Source organism: Lissotriton vulgaris, chromosome 1_1, assembly GCF_964263255.1.
Source record: "Lissotriton vulgaris chromosome 1_1, aLisVul1.2, whole genome shotgun sequence".
Lineage (NCBI taxonomy): Eukaryota > Metazoa > Chordata > Amphibia > Caudata > Salamandridae > Lissotriton > Lissotriton vulgaris.
This window is the reverse complement of record NC_141685.1, coordinates 32,508,862-32,536,158: the sequence shown is the minus strand read 5'-3', so window position 1 is coordinate 32,536,158 and position 27,297 is coordinate 32,508,862. Positions and strand designations below refer to the sequence as shown.

General features: G+C 46.3%; 1 protein-coding gene across 1 annotated transcript in view; it reads left to right on the top strand.

Annotated features, from left to right (window-relative positions):
• The first annotated feature begins 739 nt into the window (after positions 1 to 739).
• Positions 740 to 27,297, top strand: part of LOC147737063 (uncharacterized) — a 69,715-nt gene continuing 43,157 nt past the window's right edge. Inside the window, exon 1 of the mRNA XM_086961535.1 lies at positions 740 to 899. The gene's annotated coding sequence lies outside the window, so the exon portion shown is untranslated. The remainder of the gene's footprint in view (positions 900 to 27,297) is intronic.

Sequence of the window (27,297 nt, the reverse complement as noted above, 5' to 3'; positions counted from 1 at the left end):
GGTTTCCCCCCCTGGACCCTACGACAAGTGGTGTGTGCCAGCTCTCCTGCGCGAGAGCATCCATTGTCCCCTACCCTTCCCATTGGTTCCCCAACATTCCATCCTATCCAGGTTCCGTTCCCCTGCCACCCACTGCCATTATTATTCTGACTAACTGACCTACGCACCGCCTTAAGGTGTGGGGCTGATTTAATAAACTTCTACTTCATACTTCACCTTGACCCTGACTTTCATTTCAACACCGGTGCTTCAGAAAGGAATGTGCGCCATTGTATAAAAGAACCACCGACTCCAAGAACAGGGTACCATCTCATAACTGCGCGTGCGCAAGACGGTGCGTCATCACTGCGCACAAGACACTACTCGTACCTGCTCGCACACATTGGTGCTGTAGTGCCTCGCAGCCCGTGTATCAAAGCTCATACGGTGACATTGTTTTCCTTGAGTCAGGCGAGGGCATCTCTTTATCATGGCTCCCGTGCTCCTGACCGCCCCCCAAACAACATCATGAACGCGTCTCATGACAGCGCATGCGCAAGGCCGCGCATTAATTTCTGCGCATGTGCAGAGCGAAGACACTACTTCCTATCGCTCTTGTGCTCCTGACCTCCCCCGCCCCCCAAACAACATCGTGAACGCGTCTCGTGACAGCGCATGCGCAAGGCCACGCGTCATCAGAGCGCATGTGTGGAGCGAAGACACTACTTCCTACCGCTCTCGTGCTCCTGACCTCCCCCGCCCCCCAAACAACATCATGGCCATGGCGGCGTCTCTGAGGCCGAGGAGCTGAGAGGCCCAAACAGAGCCCTGCAGTAGCCCCGGCGGGGACAGCTGCCATCCTGGGACCAGGAGGTTAAAAATGATCCTGTCCAGAGAGCAGCGGTGGGCATCTGTTGGAGGTATATTCTTCGTTCTTTGTCGAATGACATTATCACCAGAATTGAGTTATCTTCTGTCTTCATAAGTGGCCCTGCTTTAAAATAGTAACTACTTCTGCAGTCATCCAGAATGTGAACACATTTTGGGTCCGTAAAGGAAATGAATATTGGTGAAAGCTTCTGTCAAAAGCGTCCTTACTTTGCACTGGAGGGCAATGGGGTATGACCAGGGCCGGTTACAAGAAGAAGTTATGAAAACGGAAAATGCAAGAAAAATACAATTAAGCTTTCTTTAATGATTTAGAAAGTGTCAAACATAAACCACTGACATTTTACTCATAAATACCCTGAAAGCCTATAAATGTCACACATGGGCAAACTGAAAACCTGTCCACTCTGCCCAAACCATCCAGAAACCAGAGCACCCACCCCTAACTTAAACAACTTACTGAAACTACAGAAAACGAGTTCATTGGCTGCTTAGATCCAGTTTCTCTGTGCAGGGAGAGACACACAGCAGACTAATCACAGGGCTCTCCCTCACGCAGTTAAATAACATCCTGCTCCGACCAACTGCCATCACCTGTCAACCTGGTGTAGTCAATACCAATTTTGCATAATCTGCATTGTGGGGGTGAGATTATGTCTCGTTAGTGTCCTTACATTTCTGGTGATTTTAAGCAATTTTAAGATACAATTAGAGCTTTTCGTTGCTCAGTGGATAGTAATTTATAATATTTATTTGTTTCCTTCATCTTCATTGCTTGAGTTTGCTCGCGAGAAAGTGTCACTCATAGTCTTTGAAATGTCACTCATTATTACACTAAAATTATAAAAATGTCACACATCGCAATCTGCAACCTTGGCAGCTATGCTGCTCAATACACAATGGCACAATCTTACAGTTTCATGTGCTTCGCTATTCTCAGCGCATGCGTAGTCATAGCCACTTGTAACATACTGTGTGTCCTGCGCATGCGCAGCTACAGCTCATCAGAGTTGTTGTCCTGGCGGCGCCTCCAGAGCCAGAGTCCCTCGGTGTGTCCCCTCCCCTCCGCCAGGCTCCACTGCCCCCCCCCCCCCCCCCCCCCCTAAGGGCAGCTCCTCCCTCGCCGCCTCTCACAGGCCAAACACACAAAAGAGTTAAGGTATGACATGGCTCGAGGCAGCGGTCAAGAGCATTAAAGTATGAGAACTGAAAGGAGGCGGGCCTGTGGATGTGCTGTCGGGGCCTGTCAGAGGCGGGGCCTGTGGGTAGGGGCGCGGTCTGTGTATGTGGGGGCGGAGTCTGAGTCAGTGGGTGGGGTTCGTGGATATTAGGGCGGGGTCAAAACAATAAACCTGCCCAGCCAGGGGGCATTGAATGGTTATTTCCAGAGTGCGTATGAATGCACCTCCTCTGCCAGGGGCGGGTCCGGGCGGCAGCACCGCGGCGGCATTCCTACCACCCACTAGAGGTTAGGTTGGAAACTGCAAGGGGCGGGGCCTGTGGGGGCGGGGCCTGTGAGTGGGAATGCGCCTCCTCTGCCGGGGGCGGGGCCTGTGGGTGTGGGTTGGGGTCTGTGGGGCATGGTCAGTGAATGTTGGAGCGGGGCCTGTGGTGTGAATGCTCCTCCTCTGCCGGGGGCAGGTCCGGCCGGGCCGAGCTGCGCTCTCGCTGGCGGCGGCACGGCAGCGACATTCTTACCACCCACCACAGAACTTAGGTTGGGAACTGCATAGGGGCGGGTCTGGGGGTGTGGTCTGGGGGTGGGGGCGGGTCTGGGTTTGGGGGCGGGGTCTGTTAATGAGAGCAGGGTCAAAACAATAAACCTGCTCAGACTGGAGGCCCTATGCGACCAGAATTTGGAACTCGCTTCTTCCGTACCTCCGCACTGCCACCTCTTTCCGCATCTTCCGAAAGGATTTTAAAACTCTTCTCTTTCAAAGACACGGCTACCAATAACTCTTACTGTTTCGTGTTCCTCACTGGAGAACTAGTTTGTCCTTACGCTTATATTGTGGAATGTGTTTTTTTGGGAACATAATCGCGCCAACTTTAGTTTGCATTGTGTAATTTTTAGCGGATTTATACTCTGTAAATATGTTACCATAATATCTAATCTTATATACTTCGCTCTAGTGTAAAGCGATCTGACACCTCTGGGTAAAGCATGCGCTATCGAAAAATGCCTAAATAAATCCAATGCGCTGCGACCAGGCTGTTGGAGACTCTTCGTGGCCTTGGGGCTCCCAGTCACACGTCCTCAGGTCTGTAGACTAAAGACTGTCTGCTGCTTGCAACTCAGAACTGTCGATTCCTCAGGCTCCAGCAGGCTGCTTTTGGAGGCTTCAGGCATGATAATGAATGCCGCCGTAGTCGCCAAATCTCAAATTGCACATTCTTACCTTTCTCCTGGGCCACTGCAACCACGGACTTTACCCATTAACTGACCACATCCATAAATTATGTATTTGACACAAATGTGTCCACATGAGCATCTTTTAATTTGGCTGATCTGGGACGTGCCATGTAATAGCAATTCCCCTATATTATATCTCTAGGCACTTTTAACATATGCTTTTCACAATAAATACATCTGACCGTATGTTTTTGCATAGCTTTTCTTAATAAACAGATCTGGCATATTGCCTACAATAAAATTGATTTAAATTATTTCAGGGAGCTAGCAGCTAAGCTGAAGCCTTTTGAAAAAATTACATCCTGTTTGCCTCAGCTTCTCAATCTCCTGCGGTTTGCCCAGTACTGTGGCGGGCTAGGCAGCGCTCCAAGTTGGCGGACTGTAGTTACTTTAAGAATTTATGATAATTTATTAGCAGGCAGCTGAGATTATCCGTGTTGGGGCCTCTCACATCCTGGTTGGTACAGTCGGGTCCCACACAGGCCTCGAAAAATCTTAAAAATGTTAGAAGACTTGTAGGGCAAGTGACTCAAATAATCTACTCAACCTAATTATAATGCTCTTGACTCCTAAATTGATTTCAAATGATGTGATCCTGGGCAAGTATTTTAATTTCCGCAGGATAAGACTTGAAACCTTTTTTCAAGAATAAACCGTAGCTTGTACTTTAGTCAAGGGTACACAGATTTGAAATTGGAATTATCTTTTAATTCCCAACCACGTTGTATCCCCCCTGAGGTTTTGGCCTGAAGATGCTGAAGAGGGGCTCTTTGGCAGATATCTTTTGTTCCTTGCCGTTTGGTGCAGTGGAGGTAAGGGACCTAAAAAGTGTAGATGTGGTGTAATGGAAAGTGATTAAAACAGGTTGGGTAGTCCAAATAATTACTATTATTCAGGTTGGCTCCTCCCCTGGTTAAAAGGAAGAGTGGCGACTATCTGAAGTAATGGTTTGGGATAACTGCGCTCTACTTTTAAGGGGTCGACATGTTTGATGCCTCATAGTCTTGAGGATCATGGCGATTCATCAGGACCTAGTGAAAAACTATCAGTTCGAATGTTACATGCATATTGTGCTGTGTGTTATGTACAGACCCTCAAAAACAAACACGTGTGTGGAGGGTCCAGGGGAATGTTTTACGACCTGTCTGCTCCCCCTAAGGCCAAATATCAGAACACATAAAAGAGCAGACCAGGTCTGGGGATGGTGTGTGACTATGCTAATCACCGCAAGACAATTGGATGGATGTGTGCAAAAAACGATTGAGAAACATATGCTAGAACCAGGCCCATCAGCCCAACCTTTGTCGGAGTTTACGTCATGTGGGGGTTTACTGGTCATTCATCACCATATCCAGCAATATAGTGCCGGTGCGGGAAGGAATGTCAATACTCTAGCGATATGACTCATCGTGTAGTGATGTAAATAGAGTGCAGTGCTCAAGTGGTTGTGATGAATAAAATTGACTACACAGATTCAACAGAAAGTTCGAATAGAAGTCTGAGTGTCAGGAATTAAAAACACGCCAAGTAGTAAGACTACCCTTCGGCGCTTTGCAGGACGGTCGACATGTTTCAGCCTAATGGGGGAATTCCCCGGCTTTCTTCAGGACCCTTAGTCATGGAATAGCTACTGCAACAACAAAATATGTGAAGTGAAAAATATCAAAAATATACATATCTACCAGGAACTTAAAGGATTGTATGTCCACTGGAGGGAGAGACATAAGTCTTCTTCCTATAAAAAAACAAGAGATTATTATCGGGTACTGAGGGTTGCACACATACATCCGCATGAATACACAGAGACCACACAGAAAAGCACCTGCATGAACAATTTACATTCTGCATTTCAAAAGAAGCATATTAGCTTGATCACACAGAGGCATTTCCTCACAGTGATACTCACCCAGCTTTTTGTGGGTGAAGACCTCACCTCACCCGGCAACCGCTCGGGAGTATGAGGCCCCGCTCTATAGTGTAGAAAAGGGACACAGTCAACACATAGATCTAGTGTGCCCAAACAAATTGCTCTACACATATAACCCAACCCACGTGTGCTAGAGACCCATCCGCCGCAATTACTGACTCTCCTACAGCTAAGTCCACATAAGTCACTTAGAGAACATATCTCATACAATATTCAAATAGTACCTTGGATGCAATGAACATGAATCATCAGGTTCCTAGATACATGACATGAGCACTCTAGACTACTAATGTTTCTACCCCATCGAAACTTGACAAGAACACTCTAGGTTGTTACTAGACATGCCCCCTAGAGAAGACCTTAGGGAGAAAAGCAGAAGAAGCTGACAAAACGCTCACCTATCCGTCGGTGTCCCCGATATTCAGCCGAGCGGGAGGGGAGGAACTGGTTGTGTAGCCTTTCATCATTTAAATATCTGCCGCCGGTAGAAACATGAGTCATAGGAGGGGCAAGCGCGCGCGATGTAGGCCACTAGTCCCACGCGCATGCGTAATGCAACTGAAAGCCGACAGATAGCGGCTTCATAATAGTGAACATATCGCGTTCGCTCGTGAAGGTTTACACAAGCATGCCACGTTGCTGGAAAATATCTAGAAGGCCCGCTATTAAGGAGATTACTACTAAGGGAGTCCAGCTGTATAAAGAAGCACGCGTATCGAATACTGCGTGCTCTAGATCTAACATCCAATGAGGAGTTGTACGCATGACCTGTCGGGAAACACTGTTCCCTGGGCATGCGCACGAAAGAGCACTTAGACCGGGTTTCAAGTCTAAAAATAGTGCGTCGCTTGAGCTAACAGATACAGAGTGGTACCAGCAGATGAGTTGTTTTTTACAATATATTCCATGAAATACATGCAATACATTTTGTGGTCCCATTTTCGAAACGGACTGGCTGCGTAATTATCACAGTTATTAACATGGGATGTCTTCTCATATCAGAAGAAATAGAGTATGATGTTATATACATCAAATGTCAGAAAGGGGGAAGTTTTAATGTATGAGTGGGTCATGCATGCACATTTAGGTTGGGTGAGCTCTTAGGGTACAAACAAAAGAAGCGTTTGTATCTATAACAAAAGACCCGCAACTAGAAAGTTGCTCATAATACTCAAAAACAAACACATGTGTGGAGGGTCCAGGGGAATGTTTTACGACCTGTCTGCTCACTCCCCTAAGGCCAAATATCAGAACACATAAAAGAGCAGACCAGGTCTGGGGATGGTGTGTGACTATGCTAATCACCGCAAGACAATTGGATGGATGTGTGCAAAAAACGATTGAGAAACATATGCTTGAACCAGACCCATCAGCCCAACCTTTATATCGGAGTTTACGTCATGTGGGGGTTTACTGGTCATTCATCACCACATCCAGCCATATAGTACCGGTGCGGGAAGGAATGTCAATACTCTAGCGATATGACTCATCGTGGAGTGATGTAAATAGAGTGCAGTGCTCAAGTGGTTGTGATGAATAAAATTGACTACACAGATTCAACAGAAAGTTCGAATAGAAGTCTGAGTGTCAGGAATTAAAAACACGCCAAGTAGTAAGACTACCCTTCGGCGCTTTGCAGGACGGTCGACATGTTTCAGCCTAATGGGGGAATTCCCTGGCTTTCTTCAGGACCCTTAGTCATGGAATAGCTACTGCAACAACAAAATATAGTAAGTGAAAAATATCAAAAATATACATATCTACCAGGAACTTAAAGGATTGCATGTCCACTGGAGGGAGAGACATAAGTCTTCTTCCTATCAAAAAACAAGAGATTATTATCAGGTACTGAGGGTTGCACACATACAGCCGCATGAATACACAGAGACCACACAGAAAAACACCTGCATGAACAATTTACACTCTGCATTTCAAAAGAAGCATATTAGCTTGATCACACAGAGGCATTTCCTCACAGTGATACTCACCCAGCTTTTTGTGGGTGAAGACCTTACCTCACCCGGCAACCGCTCGGGAGTATGAGGCCCCGCTCTATAGTGTAGAAAAGGGACACAGTCAACACATAGATCTAGTGTGCCCAAACAAATTGCTCTACACATATAACCCAACCCACGTGTGCTAGAGACCCATCCGCCGCAATTACTGACTCTCCTACAGCTAAGTCCACATAAGACACTTAGAGAACATATCTCATACAATATTCAAATAGTACCTTGGATGCAATGAACATGAATCATCAGGTTCCTAGATACATGACATGAGCACTCTAGACTACTAATATTTCTACCCCATCGAAACTTGACAAGAACACTCTAGGTTGTTACTAGACATGCCCCCTAGAGAAGACCTTAGGGAGAAAAGCAGAAGAAGCTGACAAAACGCTCACCTATCCGGCGGTGTCCCTGATATTCAGCCGAGCGGAAGGGGAGGAACTGGTTGTGTAGCCTTTCAGCATTTAAATATCTGCCGCCGATAGAAACATGAGTCATAGGAGGGGCAAGCGCGCGCGATGTAGGCCACTAGTCCCACGCGCATGCGTAATGCAACTGAAAGCCGACAGATAGCGGCTTCATAATTGTCAACATATCGCGTTCGCTCGTGAAGGTTTACACAAGCATGCCACGTTGCTGGAAAATATCGAGAAGGCCCGCTATTAAGGAGATTACTACTAAGGGAGTCCAGCTGTATAAAGAAGCACGCGTATCGAATACTGCGTGCTCTAGATCTAACATCCAATGAGGAGTTGTACGCATGACCTGTCGGGAAACACTGTTCCCTGGGCATGCGCACGAAAGAGCACTTAGACCGGGTTTCAAGTCTAAAAATAGTGCGTCGCTTGAGCTAACAGATACAGAGTGGTACCAGCAGATGAGTTGTTTTTTACAATATATTCCATGAAATACATGCAATATATTTTGTGGTCCCATTTTCGAAACGGACTGGCTGCGTAATTATCACAGTTATTAACATGGGATGTCTTCTCATATCAGAAGAAATAGAGTATGATGTTATATACATCAAATGTCAGAAAGGGGGAAGTTTTAATGTATGAGTGGGTCATGCATGCACATTTAGGTTGGGTGAGCTCTTAGGGTACAAACAAAAGAAGCGTTTGTATCTATAACAAAAGACCCGCAACTAGAAAGTTGCTCATAATACTCAAAAACAAACACGTGTGTGGAGGGTCCAGGGGAATGTTTTACGACCTGTCTGCTCACTCCCCTAAGGCCAAATATCAGAACACATAAAAGAGCAGACCAGGTCTGGGGATGGTGTGTGACTATGCTAATCACCGCAAGACAATTGGATGGATGTGTGCAAAAAACGATTGAGAAACATATGCTAGAACCAGACCCATCAGCCCAACCTTTATGTCGGAATTTACGTCATGTGGGGGTTTACTGGTCATTCATCACCACATCCAGCCATATAGTGCCGGTGCGGGAAGGAATGTCAATACTCTAGCGATATGACTCCTCGTGGAGTGATGTAAATAGAGTGCAGTGCTCAAGTGGTTGTGATGAATAAAATTGACTACACAGATTCAACAGAAACTTCGAATAGAAGTCTGAGTGTCAGGAATTAAAAACACGCCAAGTAGTAAGACTACCCTTCTGCGCTTTGCAGGACGGTCGACATGTTTCAGCCTAATGGGGGAATTCCCCGGCTTTCTTCAGGACCCTTAGTCATGGAATAGCTACTGCAACAACAAAATATGTGAAGTGAAAAATATCAAAAATATACATATCTACCAGGAACTTAAAGGATTGTATGTCCACTGGAGGGAGAGACATAAGTCTTCTTCCTATCAAAAAACAAGAGATTATTATCAGGTACTGAGGGTTGCACACATACAGCCGCATGAATACACAGAGACCACACAGAAAAACACCTGCATGAACAATTTACATTCTGCATTTCAAAAGAACTCCCGAGCGGTTGCCGGGTGAGGTGAGGTCTTCACCCACAAAAAGCTGGGTGAGTATCACTTTGAAGAAATGCCTCTGTGTGATCAAGCTAATATGCTTCTTTTGAAATGCAGAATGTAAATTGTTCATGCAGGTGTTTTTCTGTGTGGTCTCTGTGTATTCATGCGGCTGTATGTGTGCAACCCTCAGTACCTGATAATAATCTCTTGTTTTTTGATAGGAAGAAGACTTATGTCTCTCCCTCCAGTGGACATACAATCCTTTAAGTTCCTGGTAGATATGTATATTTTTGATATTTTTCACTTCACATATTTTGTTGTTGCAGTAGCTATTCCATGACTAAGGGTCCTGAAGAAAGCCGGGGAATTCCCCCATTAGGCTGAAACATGTCGACCGTCCTGCAAAGCGCCGAAGGGTAGTCTTACTACTTGGCGTGTTTTTAATTCCTGACACTCAGACTTCTATTCGAAGTTTCTGTTGAATCTGTGTAGTCAATTTTATTCATCACAACCACTTGAGCACTGCACTCTATTTACATCACTCCACGATGAGTCATATCGCTAGAGTATTGACATTCCTTCCCGCACCGGCACTATATGGCTGGATGTGGTGATGAATGACCAGTAAACCCCCACATGACGTAAACTCCGACATAAAGGTTGGGCTGATGGGTCTGGTTCTAGCATATGTTTCTCAATCGTTTTTTGCACACATCCATCCAATTGTCTTGCAGTGATTAGCATAGTCACACACCATCCCCAGACCTGGTCTGCTCTTTTATGTGTTCTGTTATTTACAGACCCCCCAGGATATAGCGGCATGGGTTAGTAAATTTAGCCGCACAGATATGGAAATTTAGCTGCAAAAATATGGCAATTTAGCACCATTTTTGCGGCACTTTATTTTACTCATAATCTATAATTTTCAGCCTTATATCAATGGAAACTGTTTTAGCAGAGTATTCCGCTTTGAAATAGGCAACCTGGGATGTGGAACAGAGGAAGCAGCCCACAGGTGAAGGGTGTTATTCCTTGGAATGCAATCCTCCATTTGATTTAGTATAGGTTCTGAGAAGCCCATCAAAGATGGCCTGGTAGCAGAGCATCCCATAGGAAATGGCATTCCAGAACCTACCTTAGTGAAATTAAATAATTGCCTAAAATCACACAATTTCAGCAGGGAAGCCACAATTTTATCCACATTTTCTGGTTTCACTCTGTACAAAATAGCAAGTAAGTGGGTATCAATTTGTCTTTCCTTATGTTAAGACGTTGTTTTTAGTTTTAACCTCCTAGTGCATTCTTCTGTAGTGTTTTAAATTATAGCTCCAACTTGACCCGAAGGTATTGAAGCTCTTCACATGTGCACCAGTCACACTACACAATTACAACACAAACACATGCATTGTTTATAGACATAGGGAGATTAAGTGACGTGCCCAGAATCACAGGATGACGAGCCACAATTTCCTAGTGTATTAAAGCAAATCTAACTCAGCAACTGTCTAAATTGGTTAACATCCTGGAAGATATCCTCCCTGCCCTGTCTGCCACACAGGGAGGTCTAATACCTCCTCTGACACAAGTGCTTCCAGCACACCTGCCCCTATTCCTCCATGTACATCCATTCCAACCTATGACCTCATTCCGCCACCTGACCCCACTCAAAGCACTCACACTGTCCCAAGTTCACCCAATGTCTTCTGGTGACCCAATACCTCCACTTCCTTCAACTATTCCGCATTTCCCTAAATTATCCCAAAACCCTAAACCTCACCATTTCCATGACCATTCTTTCCCAGTAGAGCCAGGGTATGCCTCCATAAAAGTCTTAAAATCCCTACCCAGGCCCAAAAAGTAGGACTTTGATATGTTCTAAGTGTATATAATGCCCTAAGAGAGGGACATTAATACAAAGGTGAATTTTGAAAGTTTTTTAAAAGGTAAATCCGTGGTAAGTAAAAAAAAAATCACATTACACAACAAACTACAGAATGCAACAGACCATAATATTACTTAGAACAGCACCGCCTGAATCTTCTGTAATTCTAATGACCAAAATACATTTTTCTTTCATATTAGGCAATATCCAACATTCTGAAATATGGTCATGGTCATTTTTCACCTGTCTATTAAGAGTATGTTGAACTTACGCCAAGACAGAGGTCTGGAACCTGATTAGAAAAGGAGGTCTTAGAGCCTTATAATCTTCAGGTATGGCCTTAAAACTATCAGTCAGAGTTGAGTGAATCAATCTGAAGCTGATGATTTAATTGTATTCCTAATTAGGGAATCAATCAATTCAGATATCAGAACACCTTTACAATATTTCATTTCAGAAAAGGTCGCAATTTCAGACATTAGCTTCAAATTAAAATTTTCCAACCAGGTACTTAGTTTAACAATTCATTATTTTATTTTTCACTTTGACTTTTTCATAATTCCGAATTTTAATTCTCATATCTTCAATATGTCTGTAGAGATAAATTAACTGTAGCATTTTAATTAAAGGGGCACTGTTTCCGCGACATAGAATGAAACATGTAAACCTTGAGCAACCTAGGATATGGCCTAATTTTAATTTGTACAAACAGGGGGAGGTTACATAACGTAATATATATTTATATTGCCAGATACCAAGCTGGCTACTCTTGATTTCACTCCATGCTGTTTTCTTCTACCTATCAACACTTCCTAGCTCTTTTATCACACTTGTGCAGATTATTCTTAATTCCCACGGTCTCCCTTTGCCACTGTTTTAACCGTTGAAGTCCCTGCATTCCTGGGCACTTTTGTAAAAATCGCAGCATTTTTACAAAAGTGCTGATTTCGCGGTTTGCCACGAAATCCTGGAGGGTCTGTATGTAGTTGGCTCCTCGTATGCAATGCATTATTTCGCTGTTCTCATTGAGTCCATTGTCGGTTGTGCCCAGACGTAGGATAGTTTTTGCTTCGAAGCGCGATAGTATGGAATTAGTGCAACTTCCTTTTACGTGTTTTAGGACTGTCCATTTTATGTCTTATGCCCCATGTCTTTTTTCTTCGCAATGTTGTACCATGGGTGCATTCTGGACTTTGCATTTGATTCTTGATCTGTGTTGAGGGATCCTCTTTTTTCCTGCCTGAGTTGTTTTACCTACGTATGCAAGCTGGCATGGGCATATTACACAATATATTACTTAGGTACTATTGCAATTTATGAATTCTTCATGTATTATACTTATGCCTCTGTATTCAAATTTATCTCCTTCGATGGTACTCAAGCATGAAATGCAATTTCCACATCGGTGGTGTCCTTTTATGGGAGGTAGTGCTAGCTTGGTCTATATGGAAACCTTTGGTCTATTCGTCTGTGTATTGGCACGTACCTGTTTGTCTTTGATGTTTTTGTCTGCTGACCGCTGTCAGGGGCCTCTGTTGGTTGCTGTCTTAATTCACAGAGTTTTCCTTGGGTTGTGGACAAATGTCTGATCCAAGGGGTGTAACGAGCCAGATCACATGGTGGTACTGTCTGCAAACTGGGGTGTATCTGTGAACAAGTTAATGTTAGGTGCTGCACAGATGAGGAGAAGAGTTCCCCGTTTGTCAGCTCAGTGGCTCAGGAGAGTGTAGGTAGAGGTATCCAACAGAGTTCAAAGGGGCATAGAACTGATGAGTGCCTCTGAAGTAGAGGGCCACTGTCCATGTTCTATCACCTAAGCAGGAAAGTCTATCAAGGTATTGATTAAACTCCCCTGTCGTTAGACTAGAGGGGGTTGTGTTAGACCTGGTCCTTTTTGCATGGTCATCCCCACACTTTATACCTTCCTCCTACTACTTTTTGATACATTTGTTTTGTTGGCCTTGGGACTCTGTGCACTTTACCATTGCTAATCCGTGCTAAAGTGTGTGTGTTCTCTTCTTAAACCATGATCACATATACTTCTGCCGATTTAGCATATTTAATCTACTTGTAAGGCCCTAGTTAGGTAGCCCTACTTGTGCCCATGGCCTGTAAACTAAATGCCACTAGTGGGCTGCAGCACTGCGTGTGCCACCCAATTAAGTAGCCCTTTAAACATGCCTCAAGCCTGCCACTGCACAAGACGTCACTGGCAGGATACGAGGGAGGGCCTGAATAGGCTCTGTAGTGTCTCAACACAAAGAACCTAACAACCACTGATATGGATGATATCAGTCCTAGGATGCATCACGACTTGTAGGGTAATACCCAATATCCTTTAATACAGCGTTACTTCACGCTTTTAGAGGGAAAGCGTTGTTGTGGGACAATTTACATGGCTGACATATAAGGTGTTTAACGTTGCTCGTGGTAATGAGTTTATAGCATACTAATGACAATTCTTTTGATTAACATTTTTTAGAACAGAACCCCTGACGAAGGGCCAGTATGGCCCGAAATGCATTGGGTCAAGCTTTTCATCATTGTTAAAGGAACTGGGAATTTCGACATGCTGTATTAAAGGCAATTGGGCATTATGCACACATTTGAAAATTGGAATTACCTCGTTCTACAACCTCATTTTTCAAACACTAAAATTATGGGACATTCATTAAATTTGGTTTACGATGATTTTTTCATCCTACAAGGCGTGATGCATCCTGGGACTGATATCATCCATATCAGCGGTTGTTACATTGTTTACTTGGCGCTGCAGGATGCAGCGTAAGCCAGGATTGCTCCCCCTAAAGACTACCATTGCATTAAAGAGAATAGAAACAAGGAGTGCGGGCCACAGACTCTTCCATACAGTCAACACAAAGAACTGCTCACCCCCTGTTTTAGTCTGGAACAAGGGCAGGGAAGGTAGGGCATCTGTACACTTCAAAGGTATGCCTCTAGAAGTTTATTCCACTTCAAAGGCACAACTGTGTATGAAAGAAGGTCATTGGACGCCACCACTTCAGTACACTTTTGGACTTGGGGACACTGCCAGGAAGAAGGACTACTGTGCCGCTACAAGAAGTGCCACTGCGGTGGACTGCTTCTGTGAGAAGTTGGCCTAATGTATAATGTCTCCAATTCTGGGGGCACCTTGTATCAGTCCAAACAATTCCTTATGGTGGTGGTTGTAAGTCAACCTTAAAAGACAAGCTATCCTAATAGTAGCATGGACTAAGCAGCCTTCAGGCTAAACTCAAGAGGGCATGTGAAGCCAGCTGTTTTACCATGTGAAATCCTGTAATATCAAATGAAAGGACACCACACAAGTTATATATTATAAAAATATATGTATTTATTACTAGAATAATTAATCCCCTGTACTCTTTATGAGTATAGAAGCACAAGCGTTTAAACAAAAGCACAGTTAAACATATGAAAGTTGCACAATTATGGATGAGGCCGGTGGCCACTCAAACCCTATATCAAAAAAGTGGTATAAGTATCACTTTACGAACAGTGGTAAGGCCTGGGGCCTTGGGAATCGCTGTTACTAACCTGGACTAACAGCAGTTAGGACGGGAGTAGCCCGCGGGATTCGGGTGCAGCGCTAAAAGCACACGCATGCACCAATGCAAAGTTAATGGTGCGTAAAAGTTATTGAGTTACAGTTTTAGGAGTCTTCCGACTGGAATAGAATTACCACACTTTAAACTTGGACACTAGAGGTGTAAACCACTGCAGGAGCACCGGTGTTAGATTGTTACCTCACCCACAGGAAGCGGGTGCTTAGATGCCAAAGTGTGTCGGGTTTCGTCGTGCAGTTCTATGGAGCCTGGAGATGAAGATGCTGCAGGCGGCCAGGAGAGAAGAGTCCGGTTGGATCCAAGGGTGGATCGAGGATGTAGGGTACCTGAAAGAAGAGGGGACAGAGTCTGGGTCACAAGCCAGTGACCAGGAAGGAACCAGGAAGGAACCAGGCAATGTCGGGCACAATCAGGTGGTTGTCGAGAAGCTTGTCTCTGCTGCCACGTGGACTCTGGGGCACCGAGGATGTCCAGGAGTGAATCACGAGCTGTCCCACGAAGGCTCTCGCTGTCGGCGGTGTGGGCTTCCGAATCAGAGTTAACAGGCCTTGGCAAATGCAACCCACGCAGGATTTGAAGATCGCTTCTTACTCGGACCAGCAAGGTCAGAGCGGGTGCTCCTTTTCAGGGGAGCGAGTGCCAGTCTGGAGCAACCAGACTAGCAGTGTAAATTCTTTGGTTCGTCGGTACTGGGGCAACTAGCCAACAGGTAAGCGACCGGACCAACGCGTCGAGCAGGAAAATGCAAAAGGGCCCCACGCAGCACTCGATGAGTGTGCAGGGGAGAGCTTCGGTGCAAAAGCTGCTCGGGGGCTGGGGCTTCTCAAACCCCAATGCACAGCTTCGAGGGGGCCTCGGGAGCTGCACGGTCAGCGCTTCGTAGTTTTTCCAAGATGGCCTGCTCCACGCTTCACGTCGCCTCCACGGGTCTCAGATTCACTGGGACTGTGGATCGGGCTGTTAGAAGTCAGGGAAGCTGGGTCTCGTCGATCTCTGTCGCTCGAGTTCCGGCGGGAACTGCAACAAAGCAAACGGTGAGGTGCTGGATGGTACCTGTTTGCACAGGGTGGTCACTCCTTGACCACAAGGGAGATTCTTCAGTCTTCCACGTCGAGTGGGATGTCGAAGGGTCCAGAGTTCTGTATCGAAGTTTCAGTCAGGATAATCTGATGTGCATCAGCACAGCTCCTACCTTTATTCCAAATCAAGGGGCTGGATTACCTGCTAGGTCCCTCCTATTAGTGGGACCCAGGAAGGGGGTGGTTACACCCCTTTCCCTTTGTCCAGTTTCGCGCCAGAGCTGGGGCTGGAGTGCCCCAGAACCGGTTTGACTGGAATTTGCCTGGGACACCTTGTGTCTAGTTTCATTCAACCCTCCCTGCTCCAATCCACTATCTCCTGTCTGGGGTGGTGTAGCACCTCCCTGTGACAGGAAACCTTTTGTCCAAGCCTCCCCTGCCAAGTTTCGGTTTTGTACCCGCTAACTGACTGATACCTTGGTTCTCTTCTATAGGGACCATCGTGTTCCCCTTGCTTAGCAGACTTGCTGTTGCGGTAAGCTAATTCCGTTGTTCCGCAACCATTGCATTAAATCTTCAAGCCATTACCCCCTTCATGTTGGGATTATTCATTACAGGTCCCGCGTTAATCATTTAACCTTGGCGACACGCCTAGTGCAAATATCGCTACGGTAAGGTCACTAAGTGCATCCACACAGGAAGACCTTTTTCACTGTAAGCGCACGGGTCCTCTAGTTGGCGTTGGTTCGAATTCCACATTAAGGACCACGTTTTTAATCGACTGGTTGTATTAAATCCCGCCTACGTGTCCACTAATGGCCGCTTCCTTTCACGGGTTTCACGAATAAGCTGCTCACTTGTTCCGTGGGGCTCGACCTTGCTGTAGCATTTGAATACAAGCATGTACTTGTTGGATGCCTCTTACAGGCCGATCTTGCGGTAACAAAATGTTGCATGTATAGACTTAATTAGAATGTGTACTCCGGCAATGGGGTGGACTATCAGACAAGACCTTTTATGTTGTTCAGACCCTTTATGTTGTAAAGACCCTTTATGTTGTGTGGTTTTTAAATAAGATTGTGTCTAACCCTTGTATCCTTTTTCCCCCCCCCACCCTCCCCGTTTTTTCATGTGGTTATTTTCCCTATTTGTTTAATTATTGTTTATGTTTTAACTTAATGATTGGGCATGAGTCTGGTTTTTAGTATGATAAGGCATGAATTTTGATTGTCCTGATGATGATCCCGTAATGCCCTAAGGGGATCGAAACGTCGTCGACACTTGACACAGGATGATTTGATTTGATTACTACTTAAATCACAACAGTGTACCTGTGCAAATATATGTCTGCCAAATTTTGGAATGTATGCAGACTGCTTGCTCTTGCCTCATTCATGTTCATTTGTGTCACAACTGTCTCTGATACAGTAGTAAGACACTGGTTGTGTCCCACTTTTTGATATTGTATTTAATTGATTGGCAAAATTCTACTATTGTGTTATTAAACTCTGTCCGGCTGGACAGTTTATATAGACTTCATTTGTTGTTCTATATTCATTCCAAGTTATCAACTATTTGTTGGGGACCAATGTTCCTTGAAACAAAGTTTCGGTCTGCAGCAGGAGGCCAGACTTGTGTCGGTGCAGCAGCATCCATTTTGTGATGCTGAGGCTCTGGTTCGGATTAACCGCGTTTTAAGTAAAGTAACATGTCTTCACCCTCTAGAAGGGTGGAATGCTACCCCCGTCCCCAGAACTGGCGAGGGGGTAGTATTCCAAAGTGTATGACACCTTACACGACATGTTTTGATAAAGCCAAACCAAAGTTAGCAATAACCGCGAGGATTATAATGCACTTAAGAGTATATGGTATGGCAATATCCTGGAACAGCTATAAGGAAATGGTTCCAAAAGCTGCAGACAGGCTCAGCTCATGCTAGAGCACCATCTCACATAAAACAAAGCACTCTGCCTCCAGGATTGTTAAGGCCTACCATAGGAGTGACTTATAGGTATATATGTGTCCAGATAGGTTTAGATATAGGTATACTATATCTAAGCAAGGGGTGATTACACCACCTTGCCCCAGCTTAGTGATCAGCCAGTTGTGTCGATTTAAATGGCCAGCCAGGGGTGGCAAAAGATATGCTGCAGCCCCCGGTAGGCCTTGGATGCACCTATGCCCTGGGCACCTATAGTGCACTGTACAGGGGCTGATAAGGTGTCCAGTACCAAATTGGTGATGTACCTAAAGTACATGGATATGAATTTAGAGAGAGAACAGCAGGCTGTGGGTCTGATTAGCAGGCCCACAGCCACATTAAGTCGAAAACCAGTGAAGCAAAAAAGCAAAAATTGGGGTGACCATAGGAAAGCAGACCCTACTCTCCTACACAACCCCGCCAAACGCAGGGACATTAAACTTAACCTTGACCAGATAAGTCTTCATGTTCTAAGTGGAAATACCTGGAGAGACCATCTGCATTGCCATGGTCAGTCCCTGGTCTGTGCTTCACTGTAAAGTCCATCCCCTGTAGGGAAATGGACCACCTGAGCAGTTTGGGATTTTCACCCTTCATCTGATTAAACCACAAGAGGGGCTTATGGTCTGTCTGAATTAGGAAGTGAGTGCCAAACAAGTATGGTCTCAACTTCTTCAGGGCCCAAACCACAGCAAAGACCTCCCTCTCAATGGCTGACCAATGTTTCTCTCTAGGGGCCAGCCTTCTGCTAATGAAAGCAATGGCCTGGTCTTGATCGTCTACATTAAGTTGTGAAAGCACAGCTCCCACCCCAACTCAGAAGCATCTGTTTGGACAATGAACTATTTGGAGTAGTCATAACTCTTCAGGATAGGTGCAAAGCACATGGCCTTCTTCAGGTCATCAAATGCCTTTTGACAGCTAACTGTCCACTGAACCTTTTTGGGCATCTTTTTGGATGTCAAATCATTTAATGGAGTCACAATGGATCCATAATTCTTCACAAATTTCCTGTAATACCCAGTCAGGCCCAAGAAGGCTCTGGCTTGTGTCTGGGTAGTTGGAGGAGCCCAGTCCTGTATGGCCTGGATCTTGCTCTCCAATGGTTGAACCTGACCCCCACCTACTAGGTGGCCCAGGTACACAACCTTGCTCTGCCCTATCTGGCACTTGGTAGCCTTGATAGTCAGGCCTGCCTTTTGCAGGGCCTCCAGAACCTTCTTCAGGTGGATCAGGTGATCCTCCCAGGTGGAGCTGAAGACAGCAATATCATCTAGATATGCTGCACAAAAGTCATCCAACCCAGCAAGGACTTGATTCACCAACCTTTGGAAGGTGGCAGGTGCATTCTTCAAACCAAAGGGTATCACCACAAACTGATAATGTCCACTGGGGGTAGAGAATGCTGTTTTGGCTTTAGACTCCTCAGCTAACCTGATTTGCCAATAGCCAGCTGTCAGATCAAATGTGCTCAGAAATTTGGCAGAAGCCAATTTATCTATGAGCTCATCTGCCTTTGGAATGGGATGAGCATCTGTCCTAGTGACAGCTTTGAGACCTCCATAGTCCACACAAAATCTCATTTCTCTCTTTCCATCTTTGGTATGAGGTTTTGGCACAAGGACTACCGGGCTGGCCCAGGGGCTCTCTGATGGCTCAATCACTCCAAGTTCAAGCATTTTCTGCACCTCAGCCTTTATACAATCCCTGACATGGTCAGGTTCCCTGTAGATTTTATTCTTCACAGGCGGACTGTCACCAGTGTCCACCTCATGGGTGCACCAGTTAGTTTGACTGGGTGTGAGTGAAAACATATGTCTATGAGCCTGCAACACTTGTCTGCAGTCCCATTGCTGCTGGTCAGAGAGGCTGCCTGCCAAGGCTACTCCATCCACTGAACCATCATCAGGGTTTTGGGAAAGCAGGTCTGAGAGAGGGTCACTCTCTTCCTCCTGTTCCCCATCTGTAGCCATGAGTAAACCCATGTCTGCCCTGTCCACATATGGTTCAATCTGTTTACATGGAGCACCCTGTGGGGGCTCCTAGGGGTGCCAAGGTCCACCAAGTAGGTGACCTCTCCCTTTTTGTCAAGTATGATGTGGGGTCCAGACCATTTGTCTTGGAGAGCTGCTGGGGCCACTGGCTCCAACACCCACACCTTCTGCCCTGGCTGGTACTCAGTCAGAACAGCCTTTTGGTCATGCCAAGCTTTCTGTAATTCTTGGCTGGCCTCCAGGTTTTTGGGTGCCCTCTCCATGTACTCAGCCATCCCGGAGCGGAGACCAAGTACACAGTCCACAATATCAAGTTTAGGCTTTTTGAGAAGTAACTCCCATCCTTCCTTCACAAGACACAATGGACCCCTCACAGGGTGGCCAAACAAAAGTTCAAAAGGGCTGTAGCCAACCCCCTTCTGTGGGACCTCTCTGTAAGCAAAGAGCAAGCAGGGTAAAAGGATGTCACATCTTCGCCTAAGCTTTTCAGGTAACCCTTTTATCATTCCCTTTAGGGTCTTGTTGAACCTTTCAAAAAGCCCATTGCACTGTGGATGGTAGGGTGTGGTAAACTTATAGTTTACTCCACACTCTTTCCACATTTCTTTTAAGTATCCAGACATGACGTTGGTACCTCTATCTTAAAGGACCTCCTTTGGAAAGCCCACTCTGGAGAAAACTCCAAGTAGGGCCCTTGCCACAACAGGAGCTGTTGTGGTCCTTAGGGGTATTGCCTCTGGGTACCTGGTGGCATGATCCACTACCACCAGGATAAACCTGTGCCCAGATGCTGTTGGGGGATCCATTGGTCCCACAATGTCTATCGCAACTCTTTCAAAGGGCACCCCCACCACAGGTAGTGGTATAAGGGGGGTCTTTGTGGTTCCACCTCCTTTGCCACTGGCTTGGCAGGTTTCACAGGAGCGACAAAACTCCTTGGTATTCTTTGACATGTGAGGCCAGTGAACGTGTGGGACAAGTCTTTCCCAAGTCTTGTTCTGGCCTAAGTGTCCTGCAAGGGGAATATCATGGGCCAAGGTGAGAAGGAAGCCCCTAAATTGCAGAGGTATAACCAACCTCCTGGCAGCACCAGGCTTGGGGTCTCTAGCCTCTGAATAAAGGAGCCCATCATCCCAATACACTCTATGGGTACCTTGAGCATTCCCAACAGCCTCAGCAGCAGCTTGCTGTCTGAGGGGTTCAAGAGAAGGTCAAGTCAACTGAGCCTGCCCCAGGTCTGCCCTTGAGGGTCCCCCTGTCCCCAGAAACTCAACCTGATCAGGTTCAAGCTTTTCCAGGACAGTCTCCTCTTGGATCACAGAATCATCCTCCTGAGAGGGCTGGTCCTCAACCTGGGGCAAGTGGGAAGGCACTGCCTTAACCCTCTTGCTCTTACTCTTGGGTTGTGGATGGTCTATTGTTTCAAGACCCACCACAGGTTCAGGTAGGCACTTCTTGGCCTGGGACCTGGTTACAGCAAGGACATGTGCTGAAATCCCTAGCATTTCTGCATGAGTCCTATACTCCACTTCAGACCATAAGGATTCCTCAAGATCATTGCCCAAAAGACAGTCAACTGGGAGGTCTGCACTTACAACAACTTTCTTGTGGCCAGTTACCCCTCCCCAGGAGAATTTAACAACAGCCACAGTATGGGCAGTAGTGGCATTGCTCACTAGGTAGTTTTCACCTAGTATGATTTGTCCAGGGTCCACAAAGTTAGGTGTCACCATAGTGACACTGGCACATGTGTCCCTGTAGTCCTGAGCCAGTTTCTCATTGATTAAAGGCGTCTGCCTATATTTGCCCAAAGTATTGGGACTCATAGGAGTGGACACAGACATGTCCACATCATATAGCAGAACTGCCTGAGTAGGGATTCTGACTAGGCCAGACTCCATCTCAGTATCCAGGGTTAATCCCAATATAGCCTTGTGTTGTGTACCTCCACTTCTGACTGTACTAGGGGGTGCAGGTGCCTTAGGGGCTGCAGTAGTAGGGACTGGATTTTTCTTAGTGCATTTACTACCCCAGTGAGAGGTGGATTTACAGTAATTGCACCAAGGTTTCTTTGGGCCATCATTCTTCTTCTTCTTGTTTCCATTCTGGGAACCACCCTCCTTATTAGAATTATTTTGGGGGCCTGAAGAAGACTTCTGGTCTTTTTCTTTTTCTTTCTTATCTCCACCCTTCTTTTCTGCCTTCATTTGATCACCTCCATGGTTCTGGGGTTTCTGCTTAACCCTTGTTCTGACCCATTTGTCTTCCTTCTTTCCCAATTCTTGGGGAGAGGTCAGATCTGAGTCAATAAGGTGTTGATGCAATAGCTGTTTCTGACAGTTATTAAGGATCTGTTCTCTCATTATAAGATTGTACAATCCTGTATAGTCTGAAACTTTATTTCCCTGCAACCAACCCTCCAGAGCCTTAGTGGCACAATCAACAAAATCAGTCCAGTCCTGAGTCTGAGCTTTTTGGGTATCTCTGAACAACAACCTGTATTGCTCAGTGGTTAGGCCAAACCCATCAATAAGAGCACTCTTCAGGACAGTGTCGTTTTTAGCATCCTCAGGTCTAACAGTGAGGAGCTTGTCTCTCCCTTTCTCCGAAAAGGAGTACCATAAGATTGCTGCCCACTGTTCTTGAGAAACCTGCTGTACCATGCAGGCTCTCTCCAGAGCAGTCATCCATTTGTGGATGTCATCCCCTTCCTTGTAGGGGGGGCACAATCTTTGTCAGGCTTCTATTATCATAGGACCTGTCTTTCTCTTTAGGAATAATGCTGCCACCAGTGGGTATCTCCCCACACAGTTTTTGTTCCCTTGCTAAAGCAAGTTTAGCTTTGGCCAGGGCTACCTCCTCCCTCTCTATCTGGAGTTTGACAGCTCTCATCCTGACCTTATGCTCTTTTCTCTGGGGGGAAGTCATTCCCCTTTGAGATTCACTTGAGGCACTAGAAAGGTGAGATTTCCTGGAAGGAGATCTCTCTCTTCTATTGCCTGGGAGTATTCTGTTATGGACTCTGGGGAGGTGCTGGCCCTCCCCATTTCCATGTAGGTCCAAGTTGGTTTGGTTAAGCCTCCCCACTTGTACCTGGATATCCCCTTGATCATGATCTGACTCATCACCTTCTGATTCTGGGTCCACCTCCTCATCTTCTACCTCTGGGGTGGTGTTCTCAGTATCTGGGGGGTTCACTCCTTCACCTGAATTTCCTCAAGATCATCCTTCTCTAGGATGGCTATCAGGATAGGAATGGTAGGGTTGTGACCCTTTTTCAGCCTCCTTGCGGTGCAGAAGGCTCTCAAGTCCCTGTGGCTGAGTTTGTCATAGCTGGAAGGTGCCTGAGCAAGGTCACCTATCACAGGCAGAGCAATGGGTTGCTCACCTGTGCCAGACATGACTCTAGTGAGGTGTACGTGATGCACTTACCTACACCAAGTGTTTTCCTACTGTACCTTGCTAGTGAGTTGTAGGCAGGGTGTGCTAAGCCCTTTTATCTACAACTACTAAGTTCAGTAGAACTTAAATATGTAAGCTTTGTTTATATGCACCTATGGTACTTAATGTGATCTTTCAATTTGATGAAAAGATTACAATGGTAAAACAACAGCAAGCTCAAATCCCAACCGCTGCACACCAATGTGAGAAGTTGGCCTGATGTATGATGTCCCAATTCTGGGGGCACCTTGTATCAGTCCAAACAATCCCTTATGGTGGTGGTTGTAAGTCAACCTTAAAAGACAAGCTATCCTAATGGTAGCATGGACTAAGCAGCCTTCAGGCTATACTCAAGATGGCATGTGAAGCCAGCTGTTTTACCATATGCAATCCTGTAATACCAAATGAAAGGACACCACACAAGTTATATATTATAAAAATATATGTATTTATTACCTGTACTCTTTATGAGTATAGAAGCACAAGCGTTTAAACAAAAGCACAGTTAAACATATGAAACTTGCACAATTATGGATGAGGCTGGTGGCCACTCAAACCATATATCAAAAAAGTGGTATAAGTATCACTTTACAAACAGTGGTAAGGCCTGGGGCCTTGGGAATCGCTGGGACTACACTGGACTAACAGCAGTTAGGACGGGAGTATCCAGCGGGATTCGGGTGCAGCGCTAAAAGCACACGCATGTAAATGTAAAATGTAAAAAATGTAAATTGATACTTGTATAGCGCACTACTCACCCGCAAGGGTCTCAAGGCGCTTGTATGAATACCGCTGTGGAACCCGTCTTGGCTTTCCCTGTGAGGCGTCCACTCCTGGGCACCCCCAGGGTGAAGGCCAGGCCTCCTTAGCGTTGTGGGGGCCGTTGTGGAGATTAAGCAAGCTATTGCCCAGAGTTGCAGAGTGGGACTCAATGATTAGTATAGGCACCGAGGCGAGAATTATCAGGTCCGTGGAATTTTGAGCCCAAGACCCGCTGAGGCGGGGAATTGAACCAATGCAAAGTCATTGGTGCGTAAAAGTTATCGAATTACAGTTTTAGGAGTCTTCCAACTGGAATAGAATTACCACACTTTAAACTTGGACACTAGAGGTGTAAACCACTACAGGAGCACCGGTGTTAGATCGTTACCTCACCCACAGGAAGCGGGTGCATAGGTGCCAAAGTATGTCGGGTTTCGTCGTGCAGTTCTATGGAGCCTGGAGATGAAGATGCTGCAGGCGGCCAGGAGAGAAGAGTCCGGTTGGATCCAAGGGTGGATCGAAGATGTAGAGTACCTGAAAGCAGAGGGGACAGAGTCTGGGTCACTAGCCAGTGACCAGGAAGGAACAAGGAAGGAACCAGGCAATGTCGGGCGCAATCAGGTGGTTGTCGAGAAGCTTGTCTCCGCTGCCATGTGGACTCTGGGGCACCAAGGAGGTCCAGGAGTGAATCACGAGCTGTCCCACGAAGGCTCTCGCTGTCGGCGGTGTCGGCTTCCGAATCGAAGTTAAAAGGCCTTGGCAAATGCAACCCACGCAGGATTTGAAGATCGCTTCTTACTCGGAACAGCAAGGTCAGAGCGGGTGCTCCTTTTCAGGGGAGCGAGGGCCAGTCTGAAGCAACCAGACTAGCAGTGTAAATTCTTTGGTTCGTCGGTACTGGGGCCACTAGCCAACGGGCAAGTGACCGGACCAACGCGTCGAGCAGGAAAATGCAAAAGGGCCCCACGCAGCACTCGATGAGTGTGGAGGGGAGAGCTTCGGTGCAAAAGCTGCTCGGCGCTGGGGCTTCTCAAACCCCAATGCACAGCTTCGAGGGGGCCTCAGGAACTGCACGGTCAGCGCTTCATAGTTTTTCCAAGATGGCCGGCTCCACGCTTCACGTCGCCTCCACGGGTCTCAGATTCGCTGGGACTGTGGATCGGGCTGTTAGAAGTCAGGGAAGCTGGGTCTCGTCGATCTCTGTCGCTCGAGTTCCAGCGGGAACTGCAACAATGCAAACAGTGAGTTGCTGGATGGTACCTGTTTGCAGAGGGTGGTCACTCCATGACCACAAGGGAGATTCTTCAGTCTTCCACGTCGAGTGGGATGTCGAAGGGTCCAGAGTTCTGTATCGAAGTTTCAGTCAGGATAATATGATGTGCATCAGCACAGCTCCTACCTTTATTCCAAATCAAGGGGCTGGATTACCTGCTAGGTCCCTCCTATGGGTGGGAACCAGGAAGGGGGTGGTTACACTCCTTTCCCTTTGTCCAGTTTCGCGCCAGAGCTGGGGCTGGAGTGCCCCAGAACCAGTTTGACTGGAATTTGCCTGGGACACCTTGTGTGCCCCAGGCAGTGTCTAGTTTCATTCAACCCTCCCTGTTCCAATCCACTATCTCCTGTCTGGGGTGGTGTAGCACCTCCCTGTGACAGGAAACCTTTTGTCCAGGCCTCCCCTGCCAAGTTTCGGTCAGCAGCAGGAGGCCAGACTTGTGTCGGGGCAGCAGCATCCATTTTGTGATGCTGAGACTCTGGTTAGGATTAACCGCGTTTTAAAGTAAAGTAACATGTCTTCTCCCTCTAGAAAGGTGGAATGCTACCCCCGTCGCCAGAACTGGCAACGGGGTAGTATTCCAAAGTGTATGACACCTTACACGACATGTTTTGATAAAGCCAAACCAAAGTTAGCAATAACCGCGAGGATTATAATGCAATTAAGAGTATATGGTATGGCAATATCCTGGAACAGCTATAAGGAAATGGTTCCGAAAGCTGCAGACAGGCTCAGCTCATGCTAGAGCACCATCTCACATAAAACCAAGCACTCTGCCTCCAGGATTGTTAAGGCCTGCCATAGGAGTGACGTATAGGTATATATGTGTCCAGATAGGTTTAGATATAGGTATACTATATCTAAGCAAGGGGTGATTACACCACCTTGCCCCAGCTGAGTGATAAGCCAGTTGTGTTGATTTAAATGGCCAGCCAGGGGTGGCAAAAGATATGCTGCAGCCCCTGGTAGGCCTTGGATGCACCTATGCCCTGGGCACCTATAGTGCACTGTACAGGGGCTGATAAGGTGTCCAGTACCAAATTGGTGATGTACCTAAAGTACATGGATATGAATTTAGAGAGAGAACAGCAGGCTGTGGGTCTGATTAGCAGGCTCACAGCCACATTAAGTCGAAAACCAGTGAAGCAAAAAATCAAAAATTGGGGTGACCATAGGAAAGCAGACCCTACTCTCCTACAGCTTCTCTATAAGGAACTGCACCCTGCTTTACTGGTCTGCTGCACTCTTGTCTGGGGAAGAATATCTAGGCCTGCAACTCTATCTTGAACCCTGGATCCCGAGAGACTCAGAGGGCTAGTCCGTTGGCCTCCTGATCTGAGCCTCCGGCACAAAACAAGCTCCCAAGCAACTCCTGGATTAGTCTTCAGTGTGTTCTTTGCTCTCAAATGGTGCTTACCAGGCCCTAGTACCTTGATGTGGTTCAGTGGGCTCCTAAATCAAGCTTTTGAACTCTTCATGACTGCAAATAAGCCCATTTGCACTGGAATCCCACTGTTCGCACGGAACTTCAGCGTGGGCCCCTGCCGCCTATCTCCTTGCAGGGAAAGCATCAATCGATCTGGAAGACCATCAACGCGAAGCTCCAGCCTGACCGTCTGCGACACTCGGCCTGCTCTTCGTGCCATGTCCACCACCGCCATCAACACTCTTCTTACTCCCTGCGACCCTCTCCAATGCGAACAGGGCTTTTGGCTCAAAACTTGGGAGGGTAAACCTTCAGCTGAACGAATCTGGGGCTCTATCTAATTCACGCTCCATCGTGATCAGCTTGAACTTTTGACTTTAACCTGGTTCTGCATGATCAGATTGCCTCGGTTGGCGCTTTATGTTTTTAGGTGCTATATAGAAGTTTAATCTTTAAGTATTCATATCTCCGGTTCTACTTATTGGATTTTTGTCGTTTGGGTTTCGATTTGCTAATTAAACTAAGCTCTATTTTTCTAACCTGGTGTTGATTTTGTGTGCTGTTTACGCTGTTTTACTGTTTGAAGTGTTGCACAAATATTCACACATTGCCTGTAAATTAAGCCTGACTGCTCTGTGCCAAGCTACCAGGAGGTTAACCACAGTTTAATTTGGGGTTTGCTTGTGCCTTATCCTGACTAGGATTGTCAAATTCTGAAAAGGAGCATACAGTTATAACTAGATTCTTTCATCAATTATACTCGAGCATGTAATTAA